The 21,723-nt window shown below is 41.4% G+C and overlaps 1 protein-coding gene across 6 annotated transcripts in view; it reads right to left on the bottom strand.

Moving 5' to 3' along the window:
- LOC109415698 (uncharacterized) overlaps positions 1–11,642 on the bottom strand; it is a 76,162-nt gene extending 64,520 nt beyond the window's left edge. Inside the window, exons 1-3 of one of the 6 annotated variants that reach the window (XM_062847294.1) lie at positions 11,099–11,642; positions 2,325–2,873; positions 1,487–1,725 (exon numbers count right to left, since the gene is read on the bottom strand). The gene's annotated coding sequence lies outside the window, so the exon portion shown is untranslated. Of the gene's footprint in view, positions 1–1,486; positions 2,279–2,313; positions 2,874–11,098 lie in introns of those variants that run through there. The other 5 variants (XM_062847290.1, XM_062847289.1, XM_062847292.1 and 2 more) reach the window with 5 other exon arrangements.
- Between the last annotated feature and the right edge of the window lie 10,081 nt (positions 11,643–21,723).

Genomic DNA, 21,723 nt, shown 5'->3' with positions numbered 1-21,723 from the left:
TCCTGAGAGGATTCTCGTCAGAATTCTGAGAGGATTCTCGTCAGAATCCTGAGAGGATTCTCGTCAGAATCCTGAGAGGATTCTCGTCAGAATCCTGAGAGGATTCTCGTCAGAATCCTGAGAGGATTCTCGTCAGAATCCTGAGAGGATTCTCGTCAGAATCCTGAGAGGATTCTCGTCAGAATCCTGAGAAGATTCTCGTCAGAATCCTGAGAGGATTCTCGTCAGAATCCTGAGAGGATTCTCGTCAGAATCCTGAGAGGATTCTCGTCAGAATTCTGAGAGGATTCTCGTCAGAATCCTGAGAGGATTCTCGTTAGAATCCTGAGAGGATTCTTGTCAGAATCCTGAGAGGATTCTGAAAGGATTCTCGTCAGAATCCTGAGAGGGTTCTCGTCAGAATCCTGAGAGGATTCTCGTCAGAATCCTGAGAGGATTCTCGTCAGAATCCTGAGAGGATTCTCGTCAGAACCCTGAGAGGATTCTCGTCAGAATCCTGAGAGGATTCTCGTCAGAATCCTGAGAGGATTCTCGTCAGAATCCTGAGAGGATTCTCGTCAGAATCCTGAGAGGATTTTCGTCAGAATCCTGAGAGGATTCGCGTCAGAATCCTGAGAGGATTCTCGTCAGAATCCTGAGAGGATTCTCGTCAGAATCCTGAGAGGATTCTCGTCAGAATCCGGAGAGGATTCTCCTCAGAATCCGGAGAGGATTCTCCTCAGAATCCGGAGAGGATTCTCCTCAGAATCCTGAGAGGATTCTCGTCAGAATCCTGAGAGGATTCTCGTCAGAATCCTGAGAGGATTCTTGTCAGTATCCTTAAAGGATTCTCGGCAGAATCCTGAGTGGATGCTCGTCGAAATCCTGAGAGGATTTTGGTCAAATTCCTTAGAGGATTCTCGGCAGAATCCTGAGTGGATTTTTGACATGATTAATGGAGTGTTCTGGTCAGAATCCTGCGAAGTTGGTGGTCAAAATCCTGGTAGGATTTTTGATATAATCCTGAGAGGACTCCAAAATCCTACTAGGATTCTCATCGGTATTTCGAAAGGATTTTTGTAGGAACTAGGAGGAGAATTTTCATCAGAACTGTTTGAAAATTCTCGTCAGAAATATGTTTGATTCTGTTGGGCATTTGTAGGGTTCTATTTTATTTTTGTTTTGTTGCGCCCAACTTGTGGCCGATATGAAAAAAGTTGATTTGTGGTGTTTCTATTTTTTGGCACTCAACAGTTTTTTTTGTTTTATTTTGTTAATTGGCGATGTTTCATTTTATTGCACATTTGTAGTGTTCTAGTTCATCATTTTTTCACCGTTATAAGGCACGTAGATCTTCAGTATTTTTTCCGGATATTTTCAATTCGGGACCACTGTGCAACACTACGCCGAATATGATTATTTCCACTCGCTTCAGTGGGGCTCTACGCTGGCTTACTCACTTCGCTGCTGACTGACTGGGTGAACACATATGAATACTTAAACCTACCTTTTTTCAGCAGCCTCCGTGTGTAAGCATGAGGAATTCCTTTCAAACTGGTATATCGATGTGACCGGACCGGACCCGTACGTGTGTTACTCTACTATACATACATTAGTGTGCTTAAGCAAAGTCACTGGCCTATTTAATATCTCTTCGGCGATATTTTTTTTTCGATTGGTTTCTTCTTCATCTTCGGTGTTGCGTTTGCAGTTTTGCTTCGTACATCACTTTACACTTGGAGTTTCCTATATATGAATCACAATGCAAATTTTGGCACAACTTTAAACATTCGGAAATCGATCACTGAGAATGTGAATTCTATCTGTTTGGCATTCCGCATCACTGAATCACTGCCTTCGAGAGGGCAACTTTCTCTTCCTGGGCTGCTGTGGGGCTCCGTTGTCACGTATGAAAAATCAATTCCGAGATATTCAACGCCCCAGCAAGATTCGTAACAATGCGCAACGCGCAAACACTTCACTTCCACTAGGGTCACCTTCCCGCACTGCATTCCACCGAAATAAGGCCATTTTCCAACCAGATTTTGAATATTCAAATCCAATAGGCTAATGGGAGAATTTTCTTAAACGTGTCACTTGCCACCAGCTAACAGGTAATACCATACCACATCACACACAGTTCAACCCGTCGTCATCGTCGCTACTACGACGACGACAACGACGACGACGACAGCTTTGGATGATTGGGCTCTGGGAAGGTAGTTGGAGTTGCCGCAGCCAGCAGCAGCAGCAGCAGCAGAGCAACCACCGACCACCGACCAAACACACAGCGCACAGCAAGAGAGACCAGTGAAAAAGAAACCGTAGAGTTACCGTATACGCACCGATCTCCGTCAGCAGGCTCCGCTCAGTGTTGAACCGCTCCTATCCGCATACCGGCAGTCGCACCCCGCGCCGTATAATTTTATTTTTATTTCTTCTTATGGGCTTTATCTTCTTTCTCTTCATATATGGCAGCCGCAGAGCAGCATAACACTCTTCTCCAGCACCTCTACACACCTCTAGCACAGAGCCACTCCCGGCCACGGGGAGGCTCTCAGGTTGAACACACGGAGTCTCGGGAACTCGACGGAGCACGGCACTTCTTACACATCTGTTGTAGCCGAACGCGCAAACTTAACTAAACTCTGATCTCCGCGCGTCGGGTTGGATGGAATGGAAACAAGTTTCAGGCGGGCTTGCCTGAGTTGCCTCTCGCAGTGGAAGAGTCGTCGTAACCACCGACCACGACGACGATCATTCGAAGCAAAACTCATTCACTCGTTGTTGGTCGCCTGTTGATCGTTCGTTCGTTCGTACGTCCGTTGGTTCGTTCACTTCAGCCACCCTGGCTCAACCGTTCATTATAGGCACCGTGCTTATCCCTTTCAGGACTGAGGTTTTCAGTGAATTATTTTACATTTTTTAGGCATTTAGAGGGGTTTTGACAACATCCAAATAATGATTATATGAAAGATCAAAAACTTCTTAGAATGTTTAGACGTTACAAACAATTTTTGAATTAAAAATACCTCTTTAAAGCCATCTAGAGGCAGTATTCTGGACCACAGAATTCTGGAGAGATTTTCCACAAGATTCAGGAGAGACATTCCATAAAATTCTAGACTCTGAAGGGAATTCCTTCAGAATTCTGAAGAGAATTCTTTCAGGATTCTGAAGAGAATCCTTTCAGGATAATGTCGAGAATCCTTTTAGGATTCCGTCGAGAACCCTTTCAGGATTCTGAGGAGAATCCATTCAGGATTCTGAGGAGAATCCATTCAGGATTCTGAGGAGAATCCTTTCAGGATTCTGACGAGAATCCTTTCAGGATTCTGACGAGAATCCTTTCAGGATTCTGACGAGAATCCTTTCAGGATTCTGACGAGAATCCTTTCAGGATTCTGACGAGAATCCTTTCAGGATTCTGACGAGAATCCTTTCAGGATTCTGACGAGAATCCTTTCAGGATTCTGACGAGAATCCTTTCAGGATTCTGACGAGAATCCTTTCAGGATTCTGACGAGAATCCTTTCAGGATTCTGACGAGAATCCTTTCAGGATTCTGACGAGAATCCTTTCAGGATTCTGACGAGAATCCTTTCAGGATTCTGACGAGAATCCTTTCAGGATTCTGACGAGAATCCTTTCAGGATTCTGACGAGAATCCTTTCAGGATTCTGACGAGAATCCTTTCAGGATTCTGACGAGAATCCTTTCAGGATTCTGACGAGAATCCTTTCAGGATTCTGACGAGAATCCTTTCAGGATTCTGACGAGAATCCTTTCAGGATTCTGACGAGAATCCTTTCAGGATTCTGACGAGAATCCTCTCAGGATTCTGACGAGAATCCTCTCAGGATTCTGACGAGAATCCTCTCAGGATTCTGACGAGAATCCTCTCAGGGTTCTGACGATAATCCTCTCAGGATTCTGACGAGAATCCTCTCACGATTCTGACGAGAATCCTCTCAGGATTCTGACAAGAATCCTCTCAGGATTTTGACGAGAATCCTCTCAGGATTCTGACGAGAATCCTTTCAGGATTCTGACGAGAATCCTTTCAGGATTCTGACGAGAATCCTTTCAGGATTCTGACGAGAATCCTTTCAGGATTCTGACGAGAATCCTTTCAGGATTCTGACGAGAATCCTCTCAGGATTCTGACGAGAATCCTCTCAGGGTTCTGACGAGAATCCTCTCAGGGTTCTGACGAGAATCCTCTCAGGGTTCTGACGAGAACTTTCTCAGGATTCTGATGAGAATCCTCTTAGGATTGTGACGAGAATCCTTTCAGGATTCTGACGAGAATCCTTTCAGGATTCTGACGAGAATCCTTTCAGGATTCTGACGAGAATCCATTCAGGATTCTGACGAGAATCCATTCAGGATTCTGACGAGAATCCATTCAGGATTCTGACGAGAATCCTTTCAGGATTCTGACGAGAATCCTTTCAGGATTCTGACGAGAATCCTTTCAGGATTCTGACGAGAATCCTTTCAGGATTCTGACGAGAATCCTTTCAGGATTCTGACGAGAATCCTTTCAGGATTCTGACGAGAATCCTTTCAGGATTCTGACGAGAATCCTTTCAGGATTCTGACGAGAATCCTTTCAGGATTCTGACGAGAATCCTTTCAGGATTCTGACGAGAATCCTTTCAGGATTCTGACGAGAATCCTTTCAGGATTCTGACGAGAATCCTTTCAGGATTCTGACGAGAATCCTTTCAGGATTCTGACGAGAATCCTTTCAGGATTCTGACGAGAATCCTTTCAGGATTCTGACGAGAATCCTTTCAGGATTCTGACGAGAATCCTTTCAGGATTCTGACGAGAATCCTTTCAGGATTCTGACGAGAATCCTTTCAGGATTCTGACGAGAATCCTTTCAGGATTCTGACGAGAATCCTTTCAGGATTCTGACGAGAATCCTTTCAGGATTCTGACGAGAATCCTTTCAGGATTCTGACGAGAATCCTTTCAGGATTCTGACGAGAATCCTTTCAGGATTCTGACGAGAATCCTTTCAGGATTCTGACGAGAATCCTTTCAGGATTCTGACGAGAACCCTTTCAGGATTCTGACGAGAATCCTTTCAGGATTCTGACGAGAATCCTTTCAGGATTCTGAAGAGAATCCTTTCAGGATTCTGTCGAGAATCCTTTCAGGATTCTGTCGAGAATCCTTTCAGGATTCTGTCGAGAATCCTTTCAGGATTCTGTCGAGAATCCTTTCAGGATTCTGTCGAGAATCCTTTCAGGATTCTGTCGAGAATCCTTTCAGGATTCTGTCGAGAATCCTTTCAGGATTCTGTCGAGAATCCTTTCAGGATTCTGTCGAGAATCCTTTCAGGATTCTGTCGAGAATCCTTTCAGGATTCTGTCGAGAATCCTTTCAGGATTCTGTCGAGAATCCTTTCAGGATTCTGTCGAGAATCCTTTCAGGATTCTGTCGAGAATCCTTTCAGGATTCTGTCGAGAATCCTTTCAGGATTCTGTCGAGAATCCTTTCAGGATTCTGTCGAGAATCCTTTCAGGATTCTGTCGAGAATCCTCTCAGGATTCTGACGAGAATCCTATCAGGATTCTGACGAGAATCATTTCAGCATTCTGACGAGAAGCCTTTCAAGATTCTGACGAGAATCCATTCAGGATTCTGACGAGAATCCTTTCAGGATTCTGACGAGAATCCATTCGGGATTCTGACGAGAATCCTTTCAGGGTTCTGACGAGAATCCTATCAGGATTCTGTCGAGAATCCTATCAGGATTCTGTCGAGAATCCTTTCAGGATTTTGACGAGAATCTTTTCAGGATTCTGACGAGAATCCTTTCAGGATTCTGACGAGAATCCTTTCAGGATTCTGACGAGAATCCTCTCAGGGTTCTGACGAGAATCCTCTCAGGATTGTGACAAGAATCCTCTCAGGATTCTGACGAGAATCCTCTCAGGATTCTGACGAGAATCCTCTCAGGATTCTGACGAGAATCCTCTCAGGATTCTGACGAGAATCCTCTCAGGATTCTTTCGATAATTCTATTAGAATTCAGTCGAGAATCCTCTCAGGATTTTGACATGAATTCAGGAGATAATCCGTCAATGATTCTGGAGAGAATCCTGACAGGATTCTGACAAGAATTCTGAGACGAATCCTCTCAGGATTCTGACACAAATCCTTTCAGGATTCTGTTATGAATCCTTTCAGGTTTCTGATGGGAATCCTCACAGGATTCCGATGGGAATCCTCACAGGATTCCGATGGGAATCCTCACAGGATTCCGATGGGAATCCTCACAGGATTCCGATGGGAATCCTCACAGGATTCCGATGGGAATCCTCACAGGATTCCGATGGGAATCCTCACAGGATTCCGATGGGAATCCTCACAGGATTCCGATGGGAATCCTCACAGGATTCCGATGGGAATCCTCACAGGATTCCGATGGGAATCCTCACAGGATTCCGATGGGAATCCTCACAGGATTCCGATGGGAATCCTCACAGGATTCCGATGTGAATCCTCACAGGATTCCGATGGGAATCCTCACAGGATTCCGATGGGAATCCTCACAGGATTCCGATGGGAATCCTCACAGGATTCCGATGGGAATCCTCACAGGATTCCGATGGGAATCCTCACAGGATTCCGATGGGAATCCTCACAGGATTCCGATGGGAATCCTCACAGGATTCCGATGGGAATCCTCACAGGATTCCGATGGGAATCCTCACAGGATTCCGATGGCAATCCTCACAGGATTCCGATGGGAATCCTCACAGGATTCCGATGGGTATCCTCACAGGATTCCGATGGGAATCTTCACAGGATTCCGATGGGAATCTTCACAGGATTCCGATGGGAATCCTCACAGGATTCCGTTGGGAATCCTCACAGGATTCCGTTGGGAATCCTCACAGGATTCCGTTGGGAATCCTCACAGGATTCCGTTGGGAATCCTTACAGGATTCCGTTGAGAATGCTCACAGGATTCCGATGGCAATCCTCACAGGATTCCGATGGGAATCCTCACAGGATTCCGATGGGTATCCTCACAGGATTCCGATGGGAATCTTCACAGGATTCCGATGGGAATCCTCACAGGATTCTGATGGGAATCCTCACAGGATTCCGTTGGGAATCCTCACCGGATTCCGTTGGGAATCCTCACAGGATTCCGTTGGGAATCCTCACAGGATTCCGTTGGGAATCCTTACAGGATTCCGTTGAGAATGCTCACAGGATTCCGACGGGAATCCTCACAGGATTCCGACGGGAATCCTCACAGGATTCCGACGGGAATCCTTACAGGATTTCGACGGGAATCCTTACAGGATTTCGACGGGAATCCTTACAGGATTTCGACGGGAATCCTTACAGGATTCCGGCGGGAGTCATTTCAGCCGTCCAGAATTCCGACGCGAATCTTCTCAGAATTCGACGGGAATGCTTCCAAAATTCTGACGGAAATCCTCTAATGATTTCGTCGTTAATGCATTCAGGATTCCGACGGGAATCCTCACAGGCCGACGGGTATCCTTACAGGATTCCGACGGGAATACTTACTGGATTCCGACGAGAATCCTTACAGGATTCCGACGGGAATCCTTTCAGGATTCCGACGGGAGTCATTTCAGCCGTCCAGAATTCCGACGCGAATCTTCTCAGAATTCGACGGGAATGATTCCAAAACTCTGACGGTTTCGTCCGTAATGCATTCAGGATTCCGACGGGAATCTCTTAAGGATTAGGATGTGAATTATTTTAATATTTCGATGGGAGTCCTTTCAAGATTCCAACTGGGAATCCTCTCAGGGATTCCAAAGGGGATCCAATCAGGATTCCGTTGGGAATCCTTTTAGGACTTCGATGAAAGTGCTTTCAGGATTCCTCCGAGAATTCTTGTAGGATTCTGACGAGATTGCTCTCAAGATTCTGATGGGAATCCGCTCAAGATTCTTACGAGAATCCTTCCAGAACTCGGTAGTTATTTCTCTTAGAATTTTTACGATTATCTTGTCATTATTCTGGAGCAGGGGCGTTTAATTTCGTTTCAATGAGACACTTTCATGCTACAATTGAATGAGTCACTTCATCTGTTTGACACACTATTCGAGTCTTTCTTTTCGATTCGGAAAACGTTCTCATTCATCGTAGCACTCGGTAGTCTCTCTTCGGGGTGGCGTTGCTTGTGCTTCACTCGGCAGAGCAGTAGTGTCTCACTCTTGCGCGTTAGTCTCTCAATGGTTGCAGGCGCCGGTTAATTGGATTTAAGCAGACAAACTTGTGTTCCTTTTTCATAACACATAATGATCATTCTATTGACGTGCACCACTATTTGAAAAATTGTTTTAAATAGTGTTTTTAGAACATTGAAATTTTTCAATGACCCACAATTGAAACGAAAATCCAAAGTGTTTCACTCAATTTTCAAACACACTTGTTTCAGTAGCAATAATGAACGAGCGTGTTGCAGTATGAGTTATGAAGCATCGCAGCAGTCCCGTCGCATGGGAAACGATTTGCTACAGCTTTCGTGCGTCATGTTTTTCTTTCGAAATTGCACGTCCCTGTTCTGGAGAATATCTTTTTTGATTCCAAAGAGAATACTCTCAGAAAATTGACGAGAATCCATTCAAAGTTTCGATGAAAGTCCTGTAAGGATCGGAATTAGGAATCCAAAAGGAAACCTCTGGAGGCTCCGTGAGACTCACTAGACGCTCTGATACCCCCGAGACATCTCGATACTTCCAGGAACGCTCCTTGTAGCTTCTGAATATCGAACACCTGAAACTCTTGAGCAGCCACAAAAAAAGGGTTTCTGAGACCATATGAAAATCCTTAGAATGCTCCTGAAATTCCTTGATACTGAACTCCTTGAACTCCTCTGAAATGCCTTCTTAACCCCTGAACCCTCTCGAAACAGCCATGAAATACTTCTGAGACCTTTTTAAACAACCCTGAAACCCCATGTTATATTCGCTTCCTGGGACGCTTGATATATCCCTTTATCCTTCAAAAATGCCCCGAAAACGCAATGAAATTTTATGAAAACCCTCCTGAAACCCCTTAAACTTTTTAATACTATATTGACGACGACTGTTTAGAAGATTTTCGGGTAGTGTTTGGCGTTTCAGTCTTTTCGGTGTCAAAAACAACTAAATGCTTTCTTCTTATAACGTTTCGATCCTTATTGGACCTTCCTCAGGGAACCTATAATTTATTATGGTCATTTTCTTTGGTAATAACACATTGGACTACACTTAACATATACCGAATAAAATTGTTGCTTTTTTGTCCAGAGGTTGTTTTTAAAACTTTTAACCATCATTTTTTGGTTTTTTGCTATAAAATGTTATTGTCAATTAAGAAATACCTTAATGTCACTGTCTACTTACAATTCGTCCGATTTTTCTGTTCCTAAAAACCTTCAAATTCAAAACGATTATCACTGATTCCTTGAGGAAGATCCATTAAGGATGGAAACGTTGGAATAAGAAAACATGTAGTTGTTTTGACCCCAAAAAGACTGAAACGCGAAAAACTACCTGAAACCCTTTTAAAACTTCAACTTCCCTGAAACCACCAGAAGCTTCTTGAAATCCTGTCCATTGCCTTTAGAAACCCCCTGAAGTTCTATTGAACCCCCCGAGAAACTTATAAATCCATGTACGAACCCTAGACCGCCCCTAGAATTCCCTGAAACTCACTGAGGCCCTGGGAACGCTCCCGAAAATACCCGGATTTCTCGAAACTCCACTGAATTTATCTGACACACCTCTCAAGGGGCTTCAGAAGGGAACCCCCTATCACCTCTATCACCTGATCTTGATACTTCCTGAAGTCCCGTTGAAACCCTTGAATACTTTTTGGATCCCCCTCAAACTTCATGAAGGTTTGTAAAACGCCATAAAACACCCTTGAAGCTCTTCATAATTTACCTTGAATCTCAAGAACTGTCACTGAAAACTCCTTGAAATCTCTAACGAACCTTTCTGAAACTTCATTGAGTCCCATTAAACGCCTCTTAAGGCCGCACGGGACGACGTGTAATTTTTCCTATCTTCCCTCTCTTTCTAACATTTTGCCTCACGATTTTGAGGATGCAAATATCAATTTCCAGTGCACTGATGTAGCTGAAACTTTAGTCGATTGTGCACCGCAAGTGAGCAAATAAACGATCATATTTCTAACCAATAATATGTAGTTGAAGTTGAGATTTGCATCTTACAAACAAAAGAGCAATGGCGGACAATTCAACCATCGTCCCGTGCGGCCTTAAATATCTTGAAAAACGTCTATGTCAAATGAAACCCCCCGATACTCTTTCAAAACCCATTGAAGTCTCCCTAAAGATCGCCTGGATCGCCCATTCGCTCCTTACTCCCTTATATCTTCATGCGATCTCCTTTTGTGTCGTTGCCACCGTTATTAGTCATATGCAATGTTGGTACTGAATAGGTACCCACTCTAATGCTAGGCCTTAAAAAACTTGCATGTACAATGTACGTATTTAGTATGTGCCGAAATGGTTGATACAAAAATAGGTTTTAGTTTACAAAATCCATTATTGTTTAATGGCAGTAACGTGACCACAAATGTCTGCTAATTCATTGCATTGAAATCATTCAATGCATCAGATTGATGTTGAAATAGGGTGACTAAAGGTATTATCGGCAAGTTTGTTCTCTTCGTCATGGGGGGTTTATGTGGGCCAAATTATCTGGTATTTGGGAATATAACTCAGCTTGGTTGGGAAGCATTTGAGGCAAACTCTGAGTTCAACAGGTTTAAAAAAAACCCTCCATGCCGAAAAGAACAAAACTGCCGAAAATACGTAAGTTCCCCTAGCTCAATCAAGAGAAAAACTCTGCTACAGTGTATGCGTATCTAAGCTAAATAAATCCCCTGGATGAAACAGTTTCCAAACAGATAATGACTCATGGCATCAAAAGAGATAGCGTTTTCAAGAATTCAGTTCAAGAATGTTCCTGTCTACTTTTCAATTCCATATGATTTGATCAATCACTTTCGGTTCATAAACATCCCCCCCCCCAGTCCTGAAAGGGTTAAGCCAAACGGAGAGTTGGGCTTAATCGCACCAGCTAAGGCGACTCACCTCGACTCTGTGTTGTCGTCGTCTCCGTGTCGACGTCTCTCCAACTTGGTCTCAGCTCAGCAAATCCGGTTTTGAACCTGTATTGGTAATTGCTCTCTGCGGTGAAATGGCGTTAATCTTCCCTCTCTCTAGCCGTCGACTATGACTATGACAAATTTTTCTTAAATCGATAATTTCCAGCGATTTTTCGGCTCAACCGAACGAATTTCCACACCACTGGTTTCACTGTACCCTTCGCCAAGAATTTTTCACGCTTTTCGACACTGTCGGCTCAATTGTTTGTTATAATTCCGCACTTTGATGTGGCCCTTCCTTTGGCCATTGTCACCACTGCGTCTCACTCACTACTGACCTCTCGACTGGTTTCGTCGACTAACTGACTTTGCTGCGCACAGGTTTGTCCAGTCCCCACCTGTTTAGTCACTGCTCGCTTCCTTGTCTTCACAGTTCTTCCCGCGGCCTGCCTCGCATACATCGAAACCGAGCTAATGACATACCTCTCGTCGTTCGTCGCTCAGCTATGTTGTTGCATTTGCATCATGCAGTTTTTTTTTCCGAAGCACTAGCTACATATAAACAACGCCGAGAAACCGTTCCCTTGTGCTGCACCCGTACATTCATGTTGAGAGCAATTGGCCCTCAAAATGTTCTTGCCAAACAAGAAACAAAAATAAACCACCTTCGTCTTCGCCTTTGCGCCTTTGGCTCGCACACGCACGCACCGAGGAATTTAGGGTGTGCGAGGTAACGGCCATCGTCAGGTACCCAATCCCGCACCTATCCCTTCTTTCTAGCGCGCACCCACAAAGAGTGACTCTGACGGCGCTGATAGAAGGCGAACGGAGTGATACATTCTTGGTGTTGCTGCCGCACCTCTTTTTCCCTCGGTTTTGAATGGGAAACTTGTGTGAATGGCTGCGTTCGAATCGAACCAAACCATTGTCGTTCCGTCTGCGCAGTCTGCAGTTTGCCTGCACCCTGAAAGTAGACGATCGATCGATCGGTCGGATCGTGGCGAGTTTAACCTTCCTTTCTCTCGCTCTCGCTTGTCCCACATGTGGTGGCACCTAGACCTTAGCCTTAGGCCATTAATTTTCCTAAGAAATTCCGATTTTCGTTGTTTTCGTTGATTCCATTTTCTGGTTCGGAGAGGACCGAAATAGAACATTGGATCATTTTGGATGCGGCGGAGAGGATCGTTTACACCAAGAGCAGTGTCGGCGTGCTGAGTGATCGCATCTTCGTATTGTGTGATGTGTGGTCCTCTGCCGCTTATATAGGAAGAATTGATACGATGTGTGTATTTGGGGTAAAATGGCCCAACTCGATGAATATTACGTTGCATGATAAGAAGTGTTTTAGAGAAGTCGTTTTGAAACAATTTGTTCCCTTTTTAGCTGGCTTCCCAAATCATCGAAATGTGCGAGAAGGATTCTCTCAGAACCCTTAGAAGGATTCTTTCCGAATCACGAGAAGGATTCTCTCAGAATCCTGAGCAGGATTCTTCCAGATTCCTAAGAAGGATTCTCTCAGAATTCTGAGCAGGATTCTCTCAAAATCCTATGCAGGATTCTCTTTCCCAGATTCCTGAGAAGGGTTCTCTTAGAATCCAGAGAAGGATTTCCGCAGAATCCTGAGAAGGAATTTCTCAGAATCTTGAGAAGGATTCTTGCAGAATCCTGAGAAGGATTCTCTCAGAATCCTGAGAAGCAGAAATGCCAGATATACAGCTTTTTCTGTATTATACAGAATTTTGACCTTCTATACAGACAAGATACAGAGTACAGAAAAATACAGATTTTTGAAATTTGATACAGACTTCTCCAGAAAGCATAAAATTTGAAGTTATTATCAATAAATTTAATGAAAACTTTATAAATTGCTGCTTAAACGTGAAAGAATTTATAAAAAACTGTACGTTTTCACTCATATTTTAGAAAAATATATATCAGTAACAATTAAAAACCGTAGCAAAGAAGTACATTTTTTCAATTTCTATTGGAATTTAGGATTCTCGGCGTCTGCTATACTCTCAAATTCGGTGATACAGAAACATCTGTATTGATACAGATTTTTGGTAAAATAATCTGGCATCTCTGGTGCATAGAGTGCCAGTGTCAGTTTTGGCATTACCTTAAAGAAAATTACGTCTACAAAAATGGTTTAGGGACAAAACGTTGAGCGTCCATACATCGAATGCAAAAATGTCGAAAACGAGTAATCTAAGCAAATAGTGAGTTCTTTAATCTTTTGAAGAAAACTATTTTTCCACATTTGTCACCTATCCCTCTTCCTGCTTTCTATTGTTGGCAGATAGTGGAGAGCAAAACAGCCCAGAAATGGGAAAAGATTAACCATTTTTTTCTATTGACGGCGTATTTTACCTCGATTTCTCGTCTCATTGTTGAACTGTGATGATGATGACGACGGAACCAAGAGCAAGTTTGGTGTCAAGAACAAGCCGAACTGCAGGATGTTGCTTTCTCGGAATCATCAAAGCACTTTGGCGACGCAGTGCTAAAATAATGGAATTGGGTATAACGTTCTCACATTCAGGCAGTTACCCGACGAAAAAAAAACTAATTTATTGCAGGTTATGTTATTTTGTAACAATGATTTTTATATCAACGGTTGTTATAAAACATGTACCGTTAGTAGTTAAAAAACATTTTTTTTAACAATCCTCGTTCCAGTTAAAATAATTATATAACAAATTGAGACATTATCATTACAATATTATATCAAATTACGTACGTTAGTCTAACGTTATACTAAACTTGCAAAATCACAACAAAATTATAACAAATTCTGTTATATATTTCAGAACAAATTTGTTATAAGTTTTGATACACCGTGTCCAATAAGTTGTCATACAAAATACAAATTTAGAAAATATCATTTTATTTCACACATGTGAATCATATTTTCAAAATGAATACATGTATTGGAAGGCCACATAATACTGATTAAATAAAGCATACGGTTTAGAATAACTTTATTTTCTATTTGTTTTAATAAGCCTAGCAGTTCACTTCCGTTTTCTGAAATCCGTTTTCTCCGGCACGCAAGAAAATATCCGAAAAGTTTTTCATTCTACAGTAGCGATAGAGTCCATAAGAATAAATTTTGAGTTTGTATCCCAAGTTATGTACCAAATGAAAATACTAAGGCTCAAACAATACAGTTTTAGTGATGATATGGTAAGAAATTTGCAAGTCAGCTCAACTTGGGCTGATTTTCATGAAAATATCCGTTGTATCAAAGATAAACATCATAAAACGTAAATTTTGGACAAAACTTACCACAATAGGAATACAAGTATATTTTATGAGTGAGAATGGTGTGAATCAAGCAGATAAGATACACCCATGCTTCTTTAACACAGCAAATCTCATTGAAACAGCTAAATGGACATTTTTGTTTAATTTAAGTTTTATTTTGTACAAAATAAAACGGCTCCGTACTTTACGAATACAGGATCTGATATTTTTCTTTTCTGATCATGGTTGCTACTAGCATTCGGGAGAACAGGAACCTAATTTGTTTCAACTTAAAACCATTACTCGTTAAAATACAACGAAATACCAATAAAGCGACATGCGTGCCAGATGAAATGGACTTACGACACATAAGCGATCAGCAGAGAAGGATAAAGGACAGTTAGTTCCGAAACATATGCTGTATTTGGTGTATGTTAGTTGGCCTTTCAATAAATAAATTTTCTTTGAAAATCCTAATTACAGATGTGAAATGAATTGAATTTGATTTTGGATGAGAACTTATTGGACCCGGTGTAAATCTCTTGGTTCGAGTGACCGAGATAACTAAAGTTATCATTCTTTTCCGCGACAAAACAAAAACGCTCATAAATTCTGAAATATTTTTGATGCAAAAATAATAAAGATTGCTATAAACGTGTAACGAAATTATGTTAGCGGCAATTTTATTATAATGCACTATATAACAAATTTTGTAATACATCTGTTAGAATACGGTCAGGTTTTTTTTACGCGGGGGATACGTACCGCGTAAAAAAAACTCAGTTCAAAATTCGAAAAACCGCGTAAAAAAAGTCTCACCATTTCTCGACGAATCATGCAAAAATAAGACGATGACATTTTTTTTGTATGGAGTTTTCATTTACGCGGCCGCGTAAATGAAAACCGCGTAAAAAAAGACCTGACTGTAAATAAAATAAGTTTTGTTGCTGAAATTATAACAAATGTTAATTTAATTTTGTTATGGAATTTCACATGGAAAAATCCGTTTAACTACAATATATCAACTCTTGTTTTTTTCTAACAACAGTTGTCATAAATTTGTTATAATCTTGTTATGTGCTTCTGATCGGGTACAGTATATTGCTCACAGTTGCTATTTCGTTGCTATACGAATTCAATTTTTTTTTTACAGGAAAAGTAAAACGTTTGGAAATTTAAACATAATTATTTTTTATAAATACACGCACATACATTTATTTGTTCAACATCACATTTAAGACAAGACAAAATCAACAATAGTACGCCACAATACTCGGCGCCCTCACGCTCGGCTCGCCAGGTCACGCTCCACCTGGTCCGCCCATCGTGCTCTCTGCGCTCCACGCCTTCTTGTGCCAACCGGATCAGTTGCATCTCCAGCTTTGCAGGGTTGTTGTCCGACATTCTTGCAACATGCCCTGCCCACCGCATCCTTCCGGCTTTGGCCACCTTCTGGATGCTGGGTTCGCCGTAAAGTGCAGCGAGCTCGTGGATCATCCTTCTCCGCCACGCACCATTCTCCTGCACACCGCCGAAAATAGTCTTTAGCACGCGTCGCTCGACAACCCCGAGTGCTTTCAGGTCCTCCTCGAGCATGGTCCATGTCTCGTGTCCGTAGAGGACCACCGGTCTTATTAGCGTTTTGTACATGGTGCATTTGGTGCGTGGGTGAATCTTTTTCGACCGCAGTTTCTTCTGGAGCCCGTCGTAAGCCCGATTGCCGCTGATGATGCGCCTCCGAATTTCACGACTCACGTTGTTGTCAGCCGTCAGTAAGGATCCAAGGTAGTCGAATTCCTCCACCACCTCAAAAGTATCCCCGTCTATCGTAACATTACTACCCAGACGGCTCTGGTCGGTTTCGGTTCCGCCTATCAGCATGTACTTTGTTTTTGAGGCATTCACCACCAGTTCGACCTTTGCTGCTTCGCGTTTCAGGCGGGTGTACAGCTCTGCCACCGTTCCAAATGCTCTAGCAATAATGTCCATGCCATCCGCAAAGCACATAAATTGTCCGGATTTTGTGAAAAGCGTTCCCCGGCTGTTGAGCCCGGCTCGTCGCATCACACCTTCCAGAGCGATGTTGAAGAGTAAGGGTATGCGGTATACCGAAAAGTTTCGCCAAATACAACTCGAAACGAAATTCCGCGGAATTCCATGGAATTCAGCTAGGCGAAATTTATGATTATGAATTTCGTTTCGTTTCGCCAAGTTCTAAAAATTTCGTCTCAAAAAAATAGATTTTGACGAAATCAAACGGAATTCCGCGGAATGTCTAATAAATTTCGAAAACAAATGCATAAATAGCGTAAATGTCCACATCATCTATCGAAGATTTTGCTAATCTCAAGTTACTCAATAGTTTGAAAAAATCTCGAATAGCGATCGCTAAAACTCGAGAGACAAACCACTCCCAGGCTCTATAATAAAGACAGAAACAATCCCGAATATAGTTCTTATCTTGGACCATCAAGATCTTGCTCTATAGGTATGCTTTCAACATTTGGCGGTATGCGGAATCATACTTAGTATTTTGGTTAAATTTTCTGATTGAACCAAATGCAAAAAAACGCGATTTTAGTTCCTGTCGTCAGTTTAGATCCCCAACAAGAATTTTAGCAGAGTAATACAGAACATTAAAATAGGATGATATAGGGTTTGGGATGCATTTAGCAAAAGTTCTAAGAAAACATGGAAACTCTCCCAAAATATGTCTCATGGAAAAGTTTCTGAAGAAACCCAGTGAAACTCTTGAAAGAGTTTTACCACCAAATCTGTATGATGAAGCGTTATACACGGCTGAACTCTTATTTCTTTTGCTGATAAGAAATTCCGTAAAATTTCATGTTCGGCCTTTTGCTTTTCATAGAGTTCTACTTAAATGAGAAAGTTTGCAGACACTGAACAGAGAACTTTAGCAATATTTATTTAAAAAAAAGGAATATTAGGGGAATCCTAAATCATGTTTTTTTAATTGTTTAATTTCTAAAATATGTTCAGGTGGAGACATCGATGTGGGAGGAGAAAATGTGTGATCGTAGGGATTCATACCGATATTTTTTGACGAATTTCTTCAAATGCCTTCAGAAGTGAAATGAAAATGTCAAAAGGTTAGATAAGCACGGGAAACTCCAACATCGCTGTGTGGGCAGCCAACTTTTATACTAAATGTCGGTTAAAAGGACGTTTGTTAGCTGGATTTCCAACAGATTATTCACCAACATACTCTGGGCTGATGATATTAGGGGAGATTTTTTTAAGTACGTATAAAACTTCTGGAAAGTCTTTTGTTTATTATTTTTTCTACAACCGTTGTACAGGGGATAAACAAAATGATCGGAACAGGCAAAAGTTTCACTTTTCAAAGAATGGTCAAATAGCTGTAACTTTTCAAAAAGTGCATAAACAAATCCTAAAATTTTACTGTGAGTTGATTAACTACCCGAGCAGAGTCTAAGTCTAAAGTTCAGTCGATACCAAGGTATCTCAGTGACAAACATGTTACTGAGATAACTTGCGTACTTCACAGCAAAAGGGTATATCACAATAGTTCTAGAATCTGGACGTAGTGATCTTCACCCGACAAACGAGAGATAGTCTAACAACAAAATGATAGCAAATCGAAAACTCGATTTGTATTCAGCAGAAAATTTATATCACATTTTAATATCAGTTGGCCTTAACTAACATTGATTTCAAACCTAGATTTCGTTTTGCTGTCACTTTAAACTATTCTAAAAAACAAATTTTTAGATTATTTCAAAACTTCTAGGCAACCTTGTATAATAACTCTAAGAATATACCATTAGTATTTTTATATAATGGCATTTAGGATTTCATATCAAGCGAAAACCCCCTATGTTTAACATTTTTTCCATTTTTTTCATACTGATAGCAAAAACAGTTATCAATTTGCTATCACTGATAGCAGGAATTGTTTTCAACTTACAGTTACGGGAACATTTTTCTGCTCTCATTTTTGATGTTTTAACCGTTAAAACGATCAAAACGATATCAACCTGACTTATCATAATTTGCAATATCACAACATCTAAATCAGTTTGCTCGGGTGTGTATCGATGGTCAAAATTTGGGAAAGTTCAGACAATTCTGCATGGAGTTAGAAAGATTCTAGAAAAAGTCATAACTATCCGATAGTCAACTTTGAACTGTTATATTTTGGATTCAATGAACTGATTCCAATGGAATTTTAATCGTTTATGACTCATATAATAGCTTTGATAAAAATTGACTAACCTTTAAATTATTTATAAGAAAGAAATTTACAGCGATTTCATTTATTTTGAGATTTTTTAGTATATTGGTCTAACTTTAATATGCTTTCCAATAATGTTTCAATTTATTGCCGATTATTTTGTTACGTCCTTTCAAAACATATTCATATTCAAGTCAATTAGAGGGAATTAAAATAAACTAGAATTACCATTTCGAAATTTGAAGCGATATTGAAATTTTCGATAATTTTGTGTTATATCAGAAAAATAATCTAAACGCTACAATTTTAATTCGTGTTAATAATTTTAGGTTATGTCAACATTTTCTGAAAGCTTATCATATAAGTTATGAACGCTCAAAATTTCATTGCATTTGCTTCATTGAATCCGGAGATATAAAAATTCAAAGTTGGCGATCGGATAATTATTCTAGAATCTTTCTTACTTCATGTAGAATTGTCCGATCTTTCCCAAATTTGACCATTGATACACGACTAGTTGATCAACTTACAGTAAAAATTTTAGATTTTTTATGCACTTTTCGAAAAATTACAGCTATTTGACCATTTTTTGAAAGGTGAAAATTTTGCCTGTCCCGATGATGTTGTCTATCCCCTGTTGTTTAGCCCTGGGTTTGTTGATTCTGGGATCCACAGTCTCCACCTGAAGGTAGAACTCACATTTTGCAAATCTTTTGGGAGTAGTATTTGATCCCAGGTCCTCGGCGAAAAGGACATGCACTTTAACCATCACACCATACCAGGTCCACTATAGTCTAGATCTATCTGGTAGAATTTTTGGCCTAATAGAGATGACTGTGATATATTTTCCGAATTCCAAATTACAAATTTGTGGATGCTTTCATATTTAATGTGCGCATACTCTTAAGTATCGTTTTCAATTTCTATTGTTTTACCGGGTATTTTTTGATAAATTCAATCAATTAACAATTTTAGGTTTAGATTTTAGACTTTCTTCAGAAGGTATGCCATTCAACAAAGCTTGATTGGTAAATATTTGGCTGATGTATCCATATCATTGTTTCAGGTTTTAGATTAGAGTATCTTATAGCATAGTCGCAATGACGTAACGTATTATTGGTGAGCTCTTATTAAGTCATTGGAGCAACCTTATTGGGCTATTGGTGTAATTATTAAAATTTTCAATATTGGTCGCGAAAAACTGAAAAAACAGGACTAGTTTTGACTGATTTCAAAGACACGAATCACCGTAGCGACCGTATCGTTCCTTCCTCACAACCGACTGCTTCAACAGCTATGGCAAGATAAAGTTTGTCACTGTTGTAGTATACCAGAATGTGCGAGGTATGCGCACAAAACTCGCTTGTTTCCGCCCGTTGTTGTCCAGTTATGATTAAGATTTTTTGTGCTCACCGAAACCTGGCTCTATGATGATATCGGTAATGTACAAATTGTTCTCGATTCCACGTTCTTCCGTTTGCGATCGCAACACAGCAAGGCAAGCAGCCAAAATACACGAGGTGATGGAGTAAAGTGCTCCGTCTGCCCAACAGTGAACAACTGGAGCAGGTTGCGCGTTGAAATTAGGATAGCATCGCCAATTGCAGTGAAAACGCAGTGCACTATCTCGTAAATAGTTCTTCGGTGGAAGAAATTGTTTTGTCGTTAGGTGACTTTAACCTTTTGAACGTTTCATCTGAGCAAGAACATTCTCTCATCAAATCCTTGTTCGCTATCGGCCTGCGGCAAGACAACAGCATCGGAAATATCAACAGACGATTCCTCGATATGGTCTTTTAAGTCTACCGTAGTTGACCCTCTCTTCCCATTTGTACCCATCAGCACGCGCCGATCGTTTTACTTTTTGACAGGCTTGCTTCAATTAGCTTGTAACAAACCCTGGTGAGCAGTCGCTCAGTTGCGCCATATTCGTAACTTACTGTGGAAGTTAGTTAAATGATTCTTCCACTTTAAATCGGAAGCGATCGATTCGCCCCTGGAGAAGTTAAGTCAACCTACAAGCCTGCTTTGCAATCTACCTACAACGATTACTTATCGGGGATTCAAGCCAAAGTCAAGCAGGATCCCAATCGTTTCTTGGATTTCTTAAAATCACTAAGATCCTCGGCTCACGTTCTTTGCACCTGTAGCACGTACAGCGAAACCCGATCTAGTTGTAATACTGAAGCCGATACTTCTTCGCCAAATTATCCGAGAATGTTTTCAGCAAATCATCTCTTGTCCCTCACCAAGACTGTTTTTCGCATACCCCTACGTACAATATCTACTTTGCAGTTAGCCAGTTTTCTTGGGATGATGTTTTTTTTTGTTATTTTTTTTTTCTATCCACTGCGGCCATTTAAAGAGTCAAGACATGGAAGAATAATCTGCTCAACAGACACCTGAACAGGGAAGTCTAAGTAGTGTTAAGGGCTTAGGATCGTTTTCTACAAAAAAGTTGAAGCCAAAAAAAAACGCTTTCCTCGATCCACTAAACAACATTCCCAAGACGGTCAAACCCGTCGTCTCTCCGGAACTACCTACAAGGCTTCAGAGAGACGCTAGTGCACATCGCACCCTCAAGGTTAGCTGTATAGCCTGCAGCAACGAACATCGATGACTCGCTTTGGGGAGTCCACGAAGGTAGCATGCTGACGCTTAGCCAGTTTCTCGAGTGGTCCTTACCTCTCCCTTTGTTCTCGGAAGGCTGGCAGGGTCAACCACCACGCCTGCACCTAACTGTTCTGTAAGCATCAAGAACCAATGAGAATCTAATAGAGGTGGGGAAGAAGATACTTCGTGTACGTGAGATCCGTGTCTGGTGCAAAACATGTCACTACTACAAGCAAAGCGAGCTCCCATAAGAACGCGTGTCAAATAGTGGCGTCACTATTTGTGTTTACATTATTTCTTTCCTTACTAATACATAGCCATCTCTTCTTCTTCCCCACCTGTAATATACTCTCATTGATCAAGAACTGCAACCCGATTTGATTTGACATGCTGGAGGTTCAGTGCCTATCAGCTAGCAACAGAAGGAGTTGCTGAGTGGGGCTTCCACTTGCCCCGGGGATCCCTTTCCAACCGCGGTCTTGGATCCAACCCAGTAGACCAGTGATCCTCGGGCCCATTTTTTCAACTGATTGAAT

Source organism: Aedes albopictus, chromosome 1 (genome assembly GCF_035046485.1).
Source record: "Aedes albopictus strain Foshan chromosome 1, AalbF5, whole genome shotgun sequence".
NCBI classification, from domain to species: domain Eukaryota; kingdom Metazoa; phylum Arthropoda; class Insecta; order Diptera; family Culicidae; genus Aedes; species Aedes albopictus.
The sequence above is the reverse complement of the archived record's forward strand: the minus strand, read 5'-3'. Positions and strand labels throughout refer to the sequence as shown.